A 7,887-nucleotide genomic window follows, 5' to 3' on the forward strand; every position below is an offset into this window, starting at 1 on the left:
CAGAAGCTAGCTCTTTTGACAGATAAGTGCGAAAATGTCCACAGCTTTACATTTCCCTTAAGATATGTCGATTAAGACTCGATTTATGGATCTACCCGTTCTTGAATTTGAAATGTATTTCTGAAATCTAGCATTTCTATGAATTTTCACATTTCTGGAAGTTCAAATCATGATAAAATGATAGGCAATGCCCAAATTATTTTTTCATTCAAATTATTGAAGGTATCTTTATTCGAAATTGATCTTCACTATTTAGTTTATATATATATATATATATATATATATATATATATATATATATATATATATATATATATATATATATATATATATATATATATATATATATATATATATATGTTAAAGGCAACACTGATTATAAACAACGTATTTATATTCCGTGTAACTGAAATTCGTGGCAACGCTTACTTCTGCACATGGCTTTAAATGATAAGCTAGAACGAGCCATTGTGAGCTAAATTTATTTACGATAATCTTCATTTGATCAAAGTTACATGTTCCAGAATTGATCTTGAAAATGATGGCATGCTTGCACCAAAAAAGGTTCACCGGGTTAGATTTTACTGCTTTCCAGTACGTGGAGGGCACATGTTTAAGTCTCATGTTTCAATGTTTTCTATATTGTTGTGGTAAAATACAATCATTATTGATAATTATTATTTATTGATTTCATTATTCATAATCCGTAAAAAAAGATGTACGATGGTATAAGCAAATGTTGGTGTAAAACTAGCCGAAGGAAATAATAAATATAGTTATGTATAGAGTGTACAGTGTGATGTTGCATTGGTTACATTTACTGAAATATGAATTTTGTGTTTGTGGCAAAACCAAAGATATATACCAAAGATGCTCTCGACTACTTATATCAGAAACAAAGGGGTTACAATTAAAAAAAAACATTTTTTAGACTGTCTTTAGAAGCTTGTGAGTGCATGTCTCCATAGATAAGACATTGCAGCGCGGTCCGTTTTAACGATTTGTGAAGGGTTCGAATCATATAGTTATTTCCGTCAAGTATTAAAAAAACAATTGAAAACCAAATATTTTCAAAGTACATTTTAATATTGCTTTGAAACCGTTTGTACACTTGTTTACCATCGTGATTCAAATTATGAAGCCTTTATTTAACATTGTTTTAATATTTTGCTTTATATTTGTTAACAATTATGACCCCAAACTTACCACAATTTTTCTAATTAGAATAGCTTTATCATACTTTCAAGCACTGAGAAGGTGCCTTTCGACAGCTCTTGTGGCATAATACAAACCTTTGGTGCTATTTTTTCAGATCTTGCTGGAATTTGCGATGAGTGGCGTAGATGATATAGTTTAATATCAAAATAAAGCGGTGCCAAAACATCTTAAAAATGCTGTGCTTTTACGGACATTGTTGAGCGGTGTCCATATTTCTATATTGTCAGTGTTGAGCGGTGCATACTTGCTGACACGTGCTAATGTAAAAATCACAGTTATATTCAATAAAGCATGCCATAATGTGTTGTAAATTGATTCTTCTGCTATGAAATACCGTTTAACAAAAAAATCTTTCATTTAAAATGTTTAAAATCTGCACAAATACGATTTTTCGCGTCATGCAAGTCACTTCTTTCACGACATGCTCAAATTGTTTTCACTCTTTTGAAGTTAATAGCGACTCAATTTTGATGCGGTAAATGGCAATTAGATGTAAAGTAAATACTACGTTCGGTGGAATATCTTTTTATTACCAACTTACCTTCTGTTCTTGTTTTTTCTTTCATTTCTGGACTCGCCAATAAGTTTGAAGCCATATTTTTTGACAGAAGGATACGGTGCTCTTGTCAGAAGTATAAAATTTCGACGGTGAGCGGAAAAGTTGTGGTATTCGCCCTATCATCGTGCTGTAGCGCAATCGGTTAGCTGGTCGTCATTTTGTCCCATTATTGACCTGAAGGGCAGTGGTTCGATCCCCACAAGAACCTTTCACTTTACTTTTTCTTCTCTTCTAATATAACAATTTCCTAGCTTATTTTTTATTTTTAATTTCAGTAGAAAAATATAATTATCTTAACTTTATACCAAAACTAGCTCAAACACTTAGCTCAAACAAACTTTTAATTAAGGTTTATTTTAAGTTAATCCTGCATCGCGGTGCATGATTGCGACTAATTTTAAGTGTGCAATGGGTAGATTTGACCCCGCTGAAACAATTGAAGAGAGCATAGCTTTTGCGAGTGAGCAGCTATACCCCAGCATCAGAAAATGCTTCATGCTGCTCTTCGTTATGCCTGTCTCCACCGCAACTGCAGAAAGATCGTTTTCCACAATGCGAAGGGTCAAGACATACTTGCGGAGTACAATGGGGACGGAACGCATGTCTGGACTTGGACTCCTTAATGTATATAGGGAAAGAGAAATTAACGCTGAGCATGTGGTCGACATTTTTGCACAAAGAATAGATCGAAGATAAGCATTACTTTTCAGGGTGTAGTATTGCACATACAAGTGGACCTGTGTTTTATGTGAAATTAGAGGATGTTTTCTTTTTAATACATTACACACAGTCCAAACTGGTTTTATTGATAGAGTTAAATAAAAGTTTAGCATGCTCGCTCAATACTCAGCGAGCATGCTGTTGTTTCATTCAAACAGTGTTTCTTTTACAGTTTAATTAAAAAAGAATTTAATTTTCTGTTTACCAAATACCCCACATAAAATCAGTTTCAGCAGAAAATAATGACGGGCTTAGTTTTTTCTTTTATCGGTCTTTTTCAAGCAAGAAATTGACGAATTAAATTGCCAAAACGTGGCTGAAAGATAACACCAAAACGCACCATCTGCAATGAATTTTTACAAAATTTTCTTGGGGGAGGCCCAAACCCCCCTAGCAGGAGGTGGAAACCCCCTCCCGCACCTACCCCCACTCGCAGCTTCGCTGCGAGATCGTGCGTATAGTTGAAATAGACTCAGGAACGCCCCTGATGGCTGACATTCTTCAGATATCAATGTGTCGACAGAAACGTGGACGATATTGACAAATAAGTTACGTAAAAAATTAAAGTGTTATGGTGTGTATGAAACAAAATGATATTTACATAAAAAGATGCGCACTGGTAAACTGTTAAAATACTTTTTCGCTCGGAGGAATACAACACAAATACAAATTAGTAAGAAATATATTACAATATCAATTTGACACAAATAAGCAAATACAACAGAAGCAGTTATGAAAGGTTCAAATAAATGTATAAAACAATATCAGAATGATTATAGAGAGTAAATATTCAAAGAAATAGAATAACGTGAAGTCAGATTGATACAATAAATCATTTTACCAAATTATGAATAAAATATATTAAAGCGGGTATATACGATTTTGTCAAATATTTATGAATTTATATAAACTGTGTAAAAAACTATATATATATATATATATATATATTTCAATATAAATTAAGTAAAAGTTAAGAAGAACATGTGTCGAAAAATGCGAAATAAGCCAGATATTTAATTCTGAAATTGAAAACGGTTGTACAGCCGAATTCGCCAGCATGTATACCATACAGGCACGATGTGCATCTGAACTTAGTTTAACGGTTTATTTGAATTCCTGCAACGACATCGATTCATACGACACACGAACACTATCTCCGATCCTAATACAAAGACGAATGCTTCGGTTATTGTAGGAAAATATGTACGTCATTATTGGCTCGGGGCGCAAATTTGTCTTTGCTGCATTTTATGCAATTCGGCTTTAATGTATAATTTTTCTTGCCTATTTTGTGTTATTGTAACATATTTTATCAATATATTACAATTAAACACATATAAAAAAAATCGTATATACGCGCTTTAAGCTATCACTGAGAATGATTTAATCCTTGACACACATTGTGCATTTTGACTGTTGATTTCCAAGTATGCCGCCCAAGAAGACAATACGGTTCTTGTGCTCGAAAGAGCATCTTCTATAGTTTACCATAAGTTATTTTAATAATAACGCATGGCCAAGTGAAAGTAAAGGTCCCATTTCGACCAAACAAATGCTGAATTTTGCCCGTTGACCTCTGATTTTTGTTGCGTTTTTTACCTTTTCTCTGATGAAGAATTTTGTTCCAATGTACAAATAACATATACATAAACAATACAATATGGAAAATGCAAAAACGGCATTTACTAGGAAAATTCAATTATAAATGCATATATAGTATCATTTGTCATTGAAATTAAACTACAATTGTCTATAAACATATAACAGATCGTAGTAACGGAGAGATAGATAGTCTATAAGAAATAATACTTTTAATTTAATAAATAGTATATACACGCATGTTCGTAAATTGATAAATATAATACCAAACAATAAACTTAAACAAAAAGGTGCACAAACTGAGCATTTAATGCGCCCATCGAACATAAAATATGTGTAGTTTTAATTTATTTTGTGTTATCGTGATTAATTCCTCGACCTTCGAATTATATTTTAAACGAATGATATAAATGCATCGATTTGTGGTGTTGCTTTTTCCCGCTTTCACTCAAAGATAACATATTTAGCAAATCATGCTACGGAGTTTCTAACGTGTTCATTGTTTGAATCAGCTTAGGGTTAGTTGCAGAATGATATTATTGCGAAATTTTGTTCTTACTTGTTGTAAATAAAGTTTGTGATAACCATCGAACACTTGTCAATGAAATGACAATCCAAGACCACGTGAGTATTCGCTTCTGAGTTTATATAAAACAAATCACACAATATTTGCGTAACGAGATTGCAATTATAGAGGTAAGTCTTGTTTGGTAATATGTGCATGAAGTATTTGTATTGGAAGTTTTTATGTTTGGGTGTCAATAGTAAATTTGACTGGTTGAATGAAGATGGTTCTTTGGTTAATGTCTGGATGATTTATCAAATTGTTCGCACCCTCCAGATTTTTGTTTTATTACAAGTGATTCATAGCCTGTTATGAATCTTTTTGTATTTTATGTTATTTTGTAAGAATCCCTTAAGGTGTTGTATAAATGATCGTGTTTTTTAAATTCATTTTTCCTTTTTTCCACTGACAACTTTATGGTTTTGTTATCAAATCAATTCAAAAGAGACTTATTGTATCTTCAAAAATCCCAGTGTTGCTTTTCCTAAAGTCATTAACATGTTAAACATAATAAATACCTCTTAAAACGTTTAATTTTTGTTGTTTTATAAATGAATTATTCCAGCAAATTTTCTTTCTGTATTGGTATTTGATATCTTTTCAAAGAGACACTGAGTTATCCACACATAATGTTTTTTAGGAACTCGGGTTTTAAATTAAGGTATTTTACTTTTTTCAGGTGATATAAAATTCAACATTCCATTGTAGTTACTTGGCCTATTGATAAATATTCTAATAAGTTTTTAATCTGGTAAAACAAATCAATATGTTTACCAGATTGGCTTTGAGGGATGTTCAGAATATGTACATAGCTAACAGTTTAAACCACCGACGGCATAACATTGTATGATTCGCTTTCTGGTAATTTTCGTTGACTTTAAATTAAGCATTTATACGAAAAGTATTCCGGTACTTTGCATGGCCACACATTTTAATATGCATGATAGTTTGAGCTGAAAAATTAAATATTGTTTCTACTGATTATGTTTCATGAGACTCATTATTCCTATATTTATTCAATATGCGGGATTTATGAACTTGTTTTAACTGCATGTCTCGAATAAATTGTTCTACCAAATCGTCGTTTCATCTGTGACGAATTGGTAATTCGCTGTGACGTCTGTTCTTCACACTGAAAGATAAATAATTTTCATTCATACTGGACATAGTACTCGATTTGACAAAAAGATCGTTTTGCACGGAAAAACAGCGATGTTAAAAAGTCAACCTATTTCACAATATTATACACTGTTCTGGCTTGATTCATAACGACAAATCGAACGGAAATCTTAATGGTGAGTGTTTGGTTTCAGTGCTTTATATGGATACATTAGTAAAATGAAATAAATTAATATTTCACTGTTAAGTGACTGGTTCATCGCCATTAGTCAAATTCAATGTAAACCATACAGATCTAAAAATTGCGATATGATGTAATTATTTCGATGAACTCACTTCATAAATCTCTAGAACAATTCAATTAAGTCAGTGTTAATTAGAACACCAACTATTTAAATTGTTCGGTTGTGGAAAAAAGTAGATATTTTATTTACGGGTGACAATAGAAAAGTAATATAAAAGATTATGATTGAACTATTTTCTATATGATCAAAATAATACTTAAACGTAACCAACAAATAGGGCCTATACAAAACATTCACTCACTCGGATTTACTTGCACCATGTCATATTGTTCGAGTCTTGACGGTGCCGATGACAGCGATGAGTACGCCGAAGCAACTAATGCTGTAGATGTAAAATTGTTTTATTCAAATTAAAGAAATGTATTTTATCCTTAAAGGCACACATTTGTACCATGGCAAAATCGGTATGTTTTAACTTATTTATACACACATATCGACTTTTAATACATAGACTACGTGTTCTATTAATTCTTAATGTGTGCAACATGCCAATCAAATTCATATCAATGTTGTTTTTCAAAAGTATTTTCATAAATATGTCTTGTTACTTTTGTTTCTTTGGAGTACTTCGTATTTGTCATTTTCTTGTAAGGTTGTTAGCAGTTCGTTGTACACGGATTCAGATGTCTCTGTAAAAGTAAATAAGTTCAATGGTTATCGCAAAGCTTTTCCGGACTTCATTAAGCAAACTAATTTCGTGACAAATATACCAGCTTGCATACTGTGGATATAATGATGCTGTAGTGGTTAAATTGTTTAATTTAAATGATAAAAATTTATTTTATCCTTTAAGGTACACGTTTCGACCATCGCAAGACCGGTACGCGTTCACTTTGTATGCACGCTAATCGACTTTTAATGCATAAAATACATTTTTCTATTAATTCTAAATCCATATAAGTAAAATCTTATCAATATGATGTTTTCCAAAAGAAGTAATATTTATCTCGTTACTTTGGTTTCTTTGGAGTACTTCGTATTTGTCATTTTCTTGCAAGGCTGCTGGCAGTTCTTCGTATACAGCTGTAAGCGTTAATTTATTCAATGGTTACCGCAAAGCTTTTCCTGACTCTATTAAGCAAACTGATTTCGTGACATATATACAAGATAGCATTATGAGAAAAAAACGCATATAGAGCTATTTGGATTTGCATTTGTTTTCTACCAGTTCCAAATAAAACCCACGCTGGTATGTTGACACGTTTTTATTTATTTTTATTTCAAACGCAACACATTACATACGAATTATTATCTTTTTATCGCCATAGTTGTCAGATCCTATCTTTATATCGCCATAGTTGTCAGATCCATTCGAGGCATCGTTGGGAGAAGCAGCCGTTTCTTGAATAGTTCCCGTTTTACTATAGTTGTCAGATCCATTCGAGGCATCGTTGGGAGAAGCAGATAAACTGATAAACGTATATCAGCAAAGTTTTTATAAAATTACTACGGTGCGTAGTCAGAATTTTCAGGCTTGTGACCAAATGCAAGTAAACGACATGACAATGCATATGACAAAACAACCGAGTTTACCGCCTTAGCTCAGAATTAGTCACTTAAAATGGACGATAAAAATGGAAAACATAGAAATTACGCAACGGAAACAAAAATGCCAAGATAATTAAAGCTGAAACATTGAAACGTTAAAACACAATGGTGCTTAAACCGGGTTTAGGGCGTGCAGAACCTTAATAACAATACCGAAACAAATAAAACAAGACTATTATTGTCAAGCAATATGGTCCCCTACCGGCTCCACCATTGTCAGTTTTTTTTGGTGCAATAGCAACCAGAATTTTTGA

The 7,887-nt window shown here is 32.4% G+C and overlaps 1 long non-coding RNA gene across 1 annotated transcript; it reads right to left on the reverse strand.

Annotated features, from left to right (window-relative positions):
- Positions 1 to 6,332: 6,332 nt before the first annotated feature.
- Positions 6,333 to 7,751, reverse strand: LOC127853020 (uncharacterized). The gene is made up of 4 exons (XR_008036403.1): positions 7,328 to 7,751; positions 7,040 to 7,108; positions 6,634 to 6,714; positions 6,333 to 6,407 (listed from the first exon to the last, which is right to left on the reverse strand). It is a non-coding gene; the product is annotated as an uncharacterized LOC127853020 (long non-coding RNA).
- Between the last annotated feature and the right edge of the window lie 136 nt (positions 7,752 to 7,887).

This window comes from Dreissena polymorpha, chromosome 12 (assembly GCF_020536995.1).
Source record: "Dreissena polymorpha isolate Duluth1 chromosome 12, UMN_Dpol_1.0, whole genome shotgun sequence".
NCBI classification, from domain to species: Eukaryota; Metazoa; Mollusca; class Bivalvia; order Myida; family Dreissenidae; genus Dreissena; species Dreissena polymorpha.